The sequence below is a fragment of the Lingula anatina genome, chromosome 4 (assembly GCF_051362555.1).
Source record: "Lingula anatina isolate TDL-2025a chromosome 4, LinAna3.0, whole genome shotgun sequence".
Taxonomy (NCBI): Eukaryota; Metazoa; Brachiopoda; class Lingulata; order Lingulida; family Lingulidae; genus Lingula; species Lingula anatina.
In genome coordinates this window covers 2,078,211-2,090,325 of record NC_141770.1, presented here as the reverse complement: position 1 = coordinate 2,090,325, position 12,115 = coordinate 2,078,211, and positions in this window count along the sequence as shown.

The window sequence follows — 12,115 nt, the reverse complement described above, 5'->3', positions numbered from 1 at the left end:
GATACAACTTAACCCGTTAGTTTGCTCGTGTCCATAGCAATCTCTTTACATTAACGATAACGAAAACTGGCATGAGGTCATTGAGGAGTAGTGTGAGGACCTTGGACAGAAAAGTTTGGGCGCCCTATCAGCATTACATGCTGATTCTCCTACCTTGCAATCATCATGCAGGCTGTATTGCCCGGTCCTGTGGCCTTATGGTAAAGCTAGACTCAGGCGGCACTGAACAGTACCTGTCATCTACATTTCACCCCTCCCCCCCCCCCCACACACACACACACACGCGCGCGAGCGCGCAACTATTTTTTCAAGACTGATTTCCTCCAGGCTCGTTGTCAACGAAAGCATTTTACAATATGAATCATGGTCGATAAAATTTATTCAAAAAACGCAATTCATTCCTGTGAATCAAGAACTCACTTGACCTCATGCACATGCACCTGAGTAGAAAATTGGGAGGGGTGAATTTGTTTTTATTTTTTTCGTTTATAATTATTGTTATCATTATTTATTAATTTATATTGTATTTTTTACTGAATTTTTCTTCTTTAGGATGATTTCATCAAAGTATACCTTAAAATGAGGCTTAAAATTTTTACTTTTTGAACTTCAACATTTTTTATTTGATTTCGGTATTAGCCCTTAAATAGCCGCGTACCGTGTAATTTATATATAAGTTAAAAGAACATCATCTGGAGGGGGGCAGTGTCAACGTGCCCTGCCCTCAGCTTATTAGCTATCTCTTCTTGCTGTTTTAAAAGATAAATTAACGAGAAAAAGAAGCATTTATCCGTCAAATTGCGGTATTATTCCTGTTGTCTGTTTGTAATAAGTCATACTTGTTACCCCCCTCCCCTCCGCTAAGATCTGACATAATGTTGTATCCTAGCCCTCCCTTACCTAAAAAAACGGAATACCTTATACTTCCCTTTAATATAATTAAAACAAACTACAGATATTTGATATCATTAATACCATTTAATAACGATTTTAAAGCTACAAGCACGGCGAAACGAATAGAAGAGAAATATAAATCAAAAATTTAAAATACAAATGCATTTTGAAGCTATTGTCATTACATCATGTTTCCACTTCATTGTACTTCATCATCAATCAAAATTTGTGAAAATTATAAAAAGTACTGAATTACTCTTATTCTTTTGCGACTTATTTCATTTGTTTTAAATGCTATGATCAGCCTTGTCGTCGGAGATTTCTCCATTTTTGTTAACATACTAGAAATAATGTCATACACTTGTTACGGCAAAATGTTTAATTCAATCTCTTTACAAAAAACCACATGCAAGGCTTTGCACTTTGACCACTATCAAAATAAAAACAAACAAACAAAAAACAGAATAGTTATCGTAGAACTAAAAGAGTAGCGTGCACCCCCACAAATTTCCTTTGCATTTACCGTGATTCCGTTCGTTTTGTCGATTTTCTAGTCTCACATGGACGTTCACCAAAGAACAATAAGTGAGTCAAATAATCGGTTTTACTCAATTCAGTTATTAAAAAAATAGAAAGATTCCATTGGAAATGGGTTTTAAAAGTTTAAGTAACATGGTCCGTATAGTACCCCATTTCAACGGCTGTGAAACATGAAACCACGTCCAGCGCATCCCGTGTTCCACATGAACATCAATGACTGGAGAAAGAAGACACAGTTTGTACAGAGTTGGTGGTAGTCCCTCTTTGGTCATCACGCCATGGATCATCGAGTAACACTAACATCCTGGTTTAAAGAGAAAAATATTATATTTTTGCTGCCGTGATATCAGTAGAGACAAAATATATACATACATGTAAATATATAAGAGAGAACAAAAGGCTGAAAAACCAAGAAATATTATTAATATTTTTAAATCTGATTAGTCAGATGTGAAATATTTTTTTAGGAAAAACGTTTTCTGGAGGATGCCACGTGTGTGTGTGTGTGTGTGTGTGTGTGTTTGAGAGAGAGAGAGAGAGAGAGAGAGAGAGATCGTGGGTATACTTTATATATATCCCAGTAAAAATGTAATCCACTTACATCAGCGGCGTCGTTTGCCGTTAAGGGAATCCTCTAAACGGTATAGGCATAACCTGTGGCCAGGAGTCAAGAATCACTACATCGTTCCCTGGATTTCCGTCCCAATCTCCACATATACCTTCCATGAAGCCAGACCAGATCGGAGGAATGGTAATCTGGAGACAATGTCGTAACACATGTATCTTAAAGTCAAACAGGACTCCTGGCAAGAGCGTGGAACGAATCTCAATGGTCGGTTCGCCATCCTTCTCAATTATGGAGATCTTCAAACCGAAATTGTCGAAATATATAAGAGGAAGTGCAGACCTTCTGTATCTTCTTCGTCCAAAGTTACCGAGATCAAGCCTTAATTCAAATTCCGCTATAGGCTTAGGTTCAGATTCTTTTCCGACCTGCAAAACCCCGATATTGTTATCTTACCATTATAATAATCGTTAAATTTATTACTAGATAACGGCTCAGATAGGGCAAGCCACGACGAATTAAAAAGTAATGATTAATTCATGAATTAATTAATGGATCATCACCAAATCTTCCCTCTTTTTTGTCCATTTCTGACCTCTCTAACAAATTTTATGAAAGTGGCCAATTTCTTACCTCTCCAGTAAAGTAGTAGAAGTATGTCGTTTTCGACCTGCATTCTGGAAAGGAGCTATATACTTTCAATTTTTTTTTTTTTTTTTTTTTTTTTTTTGTGAACCTTGAACCTTTTAAGGAGCAGTATACTATAAGTGCAAGCGAAGAGGAATGACGCATGCACTAGATGCCCTTGGATACCTACGAGGTGGCAAGCAGAGGGAAGGGGTCTTATTTGTTAAGCGGATTTGTCAACAAACTAACACCCGAAGAAAGTGCAGGCGGATTTGCAAATATTGATTTGTAAGCGAATTTTAATGAAGAGTGCACTTGGATACCTACGAGGTAATATCTCAAGTAGAGAGAGGCGGCTCTTGTTTGTTAAACGGAATGGTCAACAATCTACCAGAAAGTGTCGACAAGGTAACAGCCTTGTTACTGTTCATAGTCATTTTATTTCACCAAAGATGGTCATGTTGTATTATATAATTATTCTAATATTTGCTATTAAAATGAAGGGGAAAAAACTGCAAAGTCATGTCACTCTGTTGCCTATAATTCCCCGATAAATATTTGCCAAGCAAAGGGTTGGAAGGTTTGTTTTGCTGAAAAATTGCAGAGTCTTTTTAATTTTGCCAACGACTGTAGAGTTGAAACGGCGTATTATATTATTATTTTAATATTTTAAAATAAAGAAAAAAAACCTGCAAAGTCACACCATTTCTCGGTGTTAATACCACACCACCATGCCAGCAAAAATTGTCACCGATCACTGCATTATTTGCTTGCGTATGGTCAGACGCTCAATTACTTATGTACAAATCGAGTAATGCAAACAACGCACATGGTTCACGACCAAGAAAAACAAAAAAGAACTGTGCTGTGAACTTTAAACAAGCAGTGTTTTATGCTGAACGCTGTCATGTATAGTGCCTTCGAGCTATATAACATTCAATATCCACATGTCTCACCTGCATGTGAATTCAAATATTGCAAACATGTCCAGGCATGTTTATGTTTACTCAGATAAGGCAGACCGCTGGTCAACAAAGAAATACCACCGACCAGGGGTAACTGTGGCGACCAAGTCTTTTTTAATTGTTTTCCTTTTTTAAAGTCTTATTATTATTATTTTTATTTATTTATTTATTTATTTTTATTTTTTTGCGTATTTAAATTTTTTATTACATCATTTTCTTTGTTTTTGAAAATCTTATCTTGTCTGTTTTGATTACAGTCCCGTCTCATCTTATAGTTTTAACTTTTAACTTTTAACTTTTAAAAAAGTGCATTTGCACTGAAGTTTGTTTCAATAAGTGGGTATACAAACAGTCACGCTACGGCACGAAGTGGACAAAGACTGTATTTGATCGCTCAAGCGCCCTTGTACTCAACAGCTGTATCGAATATTTCTATGTCTAAATGATTTATACACCAAACAGTAAGGGCGCACGTGGTCGTCCCAGCTGATATAACAATAATGAATGACGATATTTGTTTATTGACAAGGTATTTTTACTTACACCACTCTATCATTACAATATACTCTCCGCATTTAGACTGGGAGTTATGTATAAATAGCAATATTCAGGAGGTGGAAGGAAAAGTAATCAACTTGTAAAACATCTGATAATAAATTATTTACTTTTTTCTGAACTGGTATCTTGATTGATATAGCATATCGGCCACGTGCACCAATATACATTGGATATATATTTGCTCTCTGTTTTGATAGTAATGTAAAAACGCCTTGTATAGTGGATCCTTCTTGATATAGTTATTATTGTAAATAATAGGGTCCAGGGATTTGTGCCTTTATTTGTAATTGTCCGATTCACTATCATCCGTCTCTGTAGCCGACTCGTTGGAAACTTCACCACATTCTGACTCGCTGTCCGGTGACTCTGTGTTTGACATTTCGGTTTGCCCCGATTCTCTGGTGTTCGCCAATTCTATACTGTCAGACAAATCAGAATCAGTACGGTATTCGTTATTGCGTTCAGGCATAGATCGACCTTCATATTCTGCATCCAACACATACTGGCGCTGTAATAAGGGAGTCCCCATGTCTGTCTGTTTTGGTTTAGGTTTCGGTCTAAGATTATATGTCTTTTGAGAAACAGCGTGTTTCGAACGCGTACGCTTTTGCACGGATTCTCTTGGTGTTTTATCAAACAGGTTTCGTTTAGACCCCGCCATGGGACGGTCGACCCCACTGGTAATGGTGGGCGGTCGTTGCGGTAAACCTACAGTCCTGTATGGCGGAGGGAGTGTTGAGTTGTGTGTAGGAGTGGTCTTCATATACACGGTTTCGGCCGCCATGGGGTTATAGTACTGTCCTTCCTGTGTTTTTGTCGTTTCCAGTATGACTCTTTCTCGTGGAACAGTTCATCATTCAGATTAACCTTTTCGTCCAAGGTAAGGTCATTTCTTTTCCACAACTTGCGTTGGTCTGCTTCTATTTTATCAGTTATTTTGGTAAACGGTTCCGCCTTATGTTTCTCTTCTTGTAAATACTTTACAGTCTTTAGAGTTTTTAAAGAGGACGAGATAATGACAGTTCAAGGAGATGGTTCTCGCTTCCTTCTCTCTGGGAAAAAGGTTTTGGGTAATAAGTATGACGCTGACATTGCGATGATGTGATACTTTGGTAAACAGGTCGCGTATTCTAGTATCAAAAGCTGCCTCGGCAAATAGGTCGTCAAATACTATGGGATTGTTCACTTTATGATCAAAGAAATCGTCATCTTGGATATTGGAAGGAATGCGTTGATGAAACGCAATAAAACCCTTTCCCTCGACCAGCATGACTTCGTATAAATGTTGCCAGATATCGTAACACCAAATTATTTTCTGTGGGCGCGGTGAAATCATTGAATGGGCGTGTACAATAATCGTTTCACGAAAACCGATTTTCCACTGCCAGTCGGACCAGTCACCATGGCAGTAAATGGGGCTATGAGTGGTCCACACTCACTACCCGCCTGCAGATTAAGCTGAGCTTTCACCTGGTGTACACTCATTACGTGTCTATTCAAGTTGTCCTTTCTGGATAAGGTTTTTGGGCACTCTGGACACTTCAGCATCTTGTAAAAGAATGAGAAGTTAGAGTGAGGAGAAAGCTATTTATATTTGATAAAATATACTTTTACACCCTCCTCCTCTCTAACTCCTCCTCCTCCCTCTCCTTTTTACATCCTCCTCCCTACATTTTCCCTCTTCCTCTCCATCGTGCATGCCTGACTATTTGGTGTGTAAATCATTTAGACATAGACATATTCGATTCAGCTGTTGAGTACAAGGGCACTTGAGCGATCAAATACGGGCTTCGTCCACTGCGTGCCGTAGCGTAACTGTCTGTATACCCGGTTATTGAAACAAACTTCAGTGCAAACGCACTTTTAACTATAAGATGAGACGCCACTGTAATCAAAACAGACAAGATAAGATTTTCAAAAACAGGAAATGATGTAATAAAAAAATTAAATACGCAAAAAAAAAAATAATAATAATAATAAGACTTTAAAATAGGAAAACAATTAAAAAAGACTTGGTAGCCATAGTTACCCCTGGTCGGTGGTATTTCTTTGTTGACCAGCGGTCTGCCTTATCTGAGTAAACATAAACATGCCTGGACATGTTTGCAATATTTGAATTCACAAGTGAGACATGTGAATATTGAATGTTATATAGCCCGAACGCACTATACATGACAGCGTTCAGCATTAAACACTGCTTGTTTAAAGTTCACAGCACAGTTCTTTTTTGTTTTTCTTGGTCGTGAACCATGTTCGTTGATTGCATTACTCGATTTGTACATTAGTAATTGAGTGTCTGACCATACGCAAGCAAATAATGCAGTGATCGGTGACAATTTTTGCTGGCATGGTGGTGTGGTATTAACACCGAAAATGGTGTGACTTTGCAGGGTTTTTTCTTTATTTTAAAATATAAAAATAATTATATAATACACCGTTTCAACTCTACAGTCGTTAGCAAAATAAAAAAAGACTCTGCAATTTTTCAGCAAAACAAAGATTCTAAACCTTCCAACCCTTTGCTTGGCAAATATTTATTGGGGAATTATAGGCAACAGAATGACATGACACGAGTTATTTCCTTTCATTTTAATAGCAAATATTAGAATAATTATATAATACAACATTTCAACGTGACCATCTTTGGTGAAATAAAATGACTTTCAGCAAAACATGAACAGTAACAAGGCTGTTGCCTTGTCGACTCTATCGGGTAGATTGTTTACAAATCCGTTTAATACACAAGAGCCGCCTCTCTCTACTTGAGATATTACCTCGTAGGTATCCAAGGGCCTCTAGTGCACTCACCATTATATTTGCAAATCCTCCTGCACGTTCTTCAGGTGTTAGTTTGTTGACAAATCCGCTTAACAAATAAGATCCCCTCCCTCTGCTTGTCACCTCGAAAGTATCCAAGGGTATCTAGTGCATGCGTCATTCCTCACAACGCATCATCTCCCTCATTTACGCTTTAAAAATTGCATTGAAAGTATGCTATCCCTCGATTTCGGGGCCTGTAGAACTCCTAATATACTACTACATACACTAATTGAATTATTTAGACAATGCAGAAAACACTGACAAAAAAAATGGCAACATATGGCAGTTGAAAGTAGATTTTGCTTATCATCAAGCATGATGGAGGGAATGAGGGAAAGATAAATAATTAACCCTAATAATAATAATAATAATAATAATAATAATAATAATAAGCACTTCTGTCAGTAGCTCAGGCAACACCACAAAACATTTTAAGCAAATAAAGAATTGGTCAGAAATCGCAACAAAAAGCATGATTAAGAATACAATTGATATTAAATGAAGCAATTAACCTGCTTCCCGCCACCCTTGTACTTGTTTTTATTCCCCCCAATCTATTCAGCTACCGGTAGAAAGAGTTGTTTTTAAGTCACGGTGTTCTATTTTTACAAGCATTATATTTATTTTGGGGATATGTTCAAAGTAAAAGCTGCCCTGCTCATTCACATAATTGAATATGCAACGCAATTAGCTAATTTAATTATAGTTTATCTCAACTCCGGTCAAGAAACTTCAGATTTAACACAATACACTGTTGAAACAAAAATAACAGAGTATGACCTCTGGAATTAGATTCTGCTACATGTATATAACGTGGAGAATTAGGGGTGGTGACTACTAACACTAGTGTACTGACCCTATAGCCAAGTAGTTGCAAGTCAACTGCATTCAAATATAAAAAATATAGTAACTGCAAGCGACGTCTGTGGCATCTTCATAGTCTCATTTAGTTTATTGGTTCATCCCTATACCACCCTTATATGTGCATGTACCACCCTTATAAATGCCTCTTTCCCAGTCCCAGCGATGGGAGAAAAGACTGGCCTAACCCCCACCAATTCTTAACTAGTGTTCGCAGGGGGTGTGGGTGAACGGTATCAGGAATGAAAATCTGTTTTCCCTAATGTCCTACATGCGGTGATGAAAATGACATCTGTGAAAATCAAAATACAAAAGAGGTGCGTTCTAATAGCATGGCGCGATTTGTGTTAACTTAAGTTATATTTGATACTAACCCAGCCTATTCAGCTTGCAAATGACGTAAGGATGAGTGCTAGTAACCATTGGCAAAATGCCTATCACCAATTACTTTAAATAATTAGCTATTATAAAGTTTATGCATATATATTTTTGCTTAAAAAATTATTTGGCTTGAGGGATAGTTACTTGGTATTTTTGAATGAGTTATATATGGGGGGAGTAGCTAGATATACCTGTTGTATGCAGTCTAATGAATCAGAGCAATTTGTTTCAGAATATATATAACATAAATATTTTTTTCTAATGACATGTGTCCTGTTGTGTAAAAAGGAGTTATATGTTAAATACTTGAGATGCGGCCCAAGTAAATAGGAAATAAATAGTATTTTTTTAATCCCATAAGAGAGGGAGGGGTGGTGTATTACGGTATTTTCTCAAAGAAGCCATCACTGATTTCACTCTAACGTATAAAAGTTTTGTAACTAGGGCAACTTGGTTCAGCATATTTATTTTATGTAACTTTTTTCCTAGACCATTATTTTTTTTCTAAATAATTGTATTGATGACCAATATACATTTTGTAAAAAAAAAAGACTCTGTAAAGAATAATAAAAATGCTGAAAGCAAGAAGCGGTTGCAGTAATAAAAAATATCATTTGTAAAAAGGACTCTAAATAGCTATTTGGAATGTTTCCAATAACCATAAAAAGAAAAAGGTATAAATTCTCCCAAAATAATGATAAGGTAAAAGTAAAAACTGGATGAAAATAAAGTATACATCATAACAGTTATGGCTAACAATCTGTATGACAGTGAAATTAATTCTTCAAAAAAGTACTTCGTATGATTATATTTTGGCTCTGATTAAATCAGGTGCATCCTTGCATATACTGATTTCAAACTGGCCATCTAGCAGATGCTCATCAGTATAGTGGCTAGCTTGCTTTATCTGGTAAACGTATGGTAATTAATTATAAGCTGGTGATCTCTTGTTTGGTCTATTTACCAAGTCACTGATCTCCTTGACATTGGAAGGCATTCATTTGGGAAAAAATTAGTGCTATAACAAATTATGCTGGCGCGGAAGGTTAAGTAACGAAACTAGGGTGTGTGTGATGAAGGTTTTTATTTTATTTTTTTATGCAAAAGATGTAAAGATGTAAAGGTGGCATTTACACATTTTCCTTTTTAGCATGCATTACATGAAAATGAATTTTCTTTTTCTGCTTGCAACTGAATTTTTTTACTAATTCTAAACTCTGCTTCCCTACGTTTTTTTTTTTTTTTTTTTTTGAGTTATTCTTTTTGTACAAAGATACACTTTGTCTGTCTACATATCCTATGTAAGCATGTAGCTTATGGCAGGAAAAATTATGGCAGACTGCTAGCATATGGACTGAAAATGTCCACATAAGTTTTGAGTAGATATTAAGACCAACCTAAGACAAGCTGATTTTCAAATATATCTCACCTTATATTCATGTCTTTTCAACCATGAATAATTAGCTTGTCTTAGGCAGGGGTTCATATAAAGATAAACATCTTTTATCCTCAAGTCATTGTGAGATTCTTCTTTCAATCAGCACTACATGTAAGAATAAAGCAATCAAAATATTGATCACAAGCAATAATTGGCCACTTATTGCCTTTCTTTTTAAAACTGGCACCTTCTGTACCCAATTACAAAATGTCACTGTCGTCACCTTACTACAACTATAGAAATGTAACAATGTATTTCATAACTCCCCTAAAACACACATGTTCTTGAGTATTTGACAAGGTAATTTTGACATCAATTTTTGATATTTCAAAATTATTTTTACAGTGGAATATTAAAGTGTAAGACCTTAATTTTAATTCGGTATCATTTTTTTTCATTCATTCAAAATTTATTTTTCATGTACAAAGGTGGGCACTTTCACCCTCTTATCACCATTCATCCTGTATGGACCTTTCAAGTATTAATACTGCAAACAGTCTCCGAATCTAAATCTCTTCAGTTTGCTGAATTTTTAGGAGCTTTTACATTTTCCAGCTCAGCATTTCCCGAAAAACGGAAAATGAAGAGTCAACTTACTTATCTCTAAAAATAGAGAAGTAATACTGTATTCACACGTCAAAAATTCTGATGAACCAGTTCAACTCATCAGCTAAGTTTAAACACAAGAGCTCTCTCTCCACTACAGGTAAATTTACCCCTAGCCGCAAATAGGTTAACAGGGTAACAGGTAATTTATGGCTTGATTTGAAACAACTTTTGATTGTAATGTTAATTCTAATTGTATTTGGAAATACAAACGATAATGAAAGTGAGGACTTAAGATTGTGCAAGTCAAGAGGCGGAAGACAGATGTTGAAAGGAGGACAGAGGAAATTTAATGGTCACTTTGAAAAAACAATATATCTGGAGTATTTATAGGCTCGTCATGCTCTAAAATATTATTTTGTTTTTAAATAACTTGAATTTCCATAAATACAGCGTTCCATTAGACACGTAAGGTACAATTTATCTCGAATTTGATAGAAAATAAGAAAAAAATACTTAATTATTTATCCTCTGAGGGTTTTATATGCAATATTTACCACAATTGAAAGCTTTCTGACTCAATCACTTTAAACGTCTTTGCTATTTCCATCACGCAGACTTGACATTTAATATGGAATATTTCAGTTTTGAAGGTATGCCTAGGTAACTTCGATCTCATATAAGATCTGTGAATGGAGAAGTATGCAGTCAGGTGTGTCGCTACCAATTAACTGAATACCAGGTTTGTTGCGCTGCTACATTATGTAATATGCAGTGATTTAACTTGGTGGTGCTCCTTTGGGCAGGTCAAAGCTTTGCTCTGTCAAAAAAATATCTATATGTCGGCAACTACTGTATAGAAGATTTAGAAATTTTGCATGCAGGTGGTCGGTTTTGCAGTATGTAAAATGAGCTATACAGTGCTTTACAAATTTGTTAATCTGTGGCAGAATGGCGCAAAAAAGACAGCAATTGCCAGACAGATAATTGTGCCAAACCAAATGGTTCGCACAGTTTTATAGATTATTATGCCAAGACTGACGTACCTACACATAGGCCACTCCCTATGTATTGAAATCTTACCACCAGGGTACAGGACCCACTGTCTTTCGATATGTGCTGTTGAAACTAAACAAAAACCACCCAGTCCGTTCAGAATGAGGGGTTAATTGCCACCAAAATGCATTTTTCGAGGCCCTTAGCAAACACCAAACTGGTTTTAGCAGGTAAGAACACCAGACGACTTCCGAGGAACCCACTGTAAACAGCAAAACATCGATGTATGTTTCTCTAATGAATTGGGGACCTTGACCGTTTCTTGGTTGAACACCTAAACCTCGTGGCTTTCTTTATTGAGGTCAGATTTCACCTGTACCGCTCAATTAGTCAAAATAGAGTTTACAGACATCCAGAGGAGGCCAACGACGAATCGTGTGCCGCGTCTAAAGTGACAAAGGTCATTAACAGCGTTAGTATTGAAGTGGATACCACATTGATGCTGAAACACCAATAGTAGTCTTCGACGAAAACATGAACCAGATCAAATTAAAAGGAATAATATGGGAACCGCTTGACTATCATTTGATAGGGGGTACCTTAGGAACAATTTTAGGTTGAACGGTGAGATTGCCGGTTCACACACAGCACTTTTAATAGCAGATTACTTACAGAACCTAGGCAATGAGCAGCTACCTTGGTCATCAAAATCGCCATATTTGAACCACATAGACAATATGTGGGCAGGCCATTACTCGCCCAATCAATGGCCTACATGTCCTTCAACAAAACTGGACCAAATTGGACAGATTTTGACCGATGTCTGGAATGCTATTCCTGATTGAACTCTAAAAACCTATACCAAAGAATGCCTTGCCACTTCAGAGCGCTGGTAGCAGCCAGAACAGGTCAAGTGTAACAGCG